This window comes from Lontra canadensis, unplaced genomic scaffold, assembly GCF_010015895.1.
Source record: "Lontra canadensis isolate GAN:19392208 unplaced genomic scaffold, GSC_riverotter_1.0 scaffold113, whole genome shotgun sequence".
NCBI lineage: Eukaryota > Metazoa > Chordata > Mammalia > Carnivora > Mustelidae > Lontra > Lontra canadensis.
In genome coordinates, this window is record NW_022631107.1 from 671,751 (window position 1) to 672,119 (window position 369).

Below are 369 nucleotides of genomic sequence, written 5' to 3' on the forward strand. Positions count from 1 at the left end.
AAAAATATGGAATGATTCACAAATTTGTGTGTCATCCTTGTGCAGGAACCATGCTAATTTTCTCTGTATTGTTTTAATTTTAGTATATGTGCTGCTGAGGCGAGCACAATCTCTTACTGACTTCTAAAGCTTCTGCTTGCTCCTCACTTCTACTTACATTTCTTCAACTAAGACAAGTCATCAGGCCATACCTATCTTCGAAGGGGTTAAGGAAGCACGGTCCCATGTATTTGGGAGAGGAGAATGAGGCTATTTATAAATTAGCATCATGGAAACCACACGGGGCAGGCCAACCCAGACAAATTAAGCTTATCGTCTCAACATGTATTCTGAAATACAGGTAGGTGGTGCATACTGAAGAATTAACTT

The 369-nt window shown here is 39.8% G+C and overlaps 1 non-coding gene across 1 annotated transcript; it reads right to left on the bottom strand.

Moving 5' to 3' along the window:
* On the bottom strand, positions 1 to 107 carry LOC116856887. The gene has a single exon (XR_004380646.1). It is a non-coding gene; the product is annotated as a U6 spliceosomal RNA (small nuclear RNA).
* Between the last annotated feature and the right edge of the window lie 262 nt (positions 108 to 369).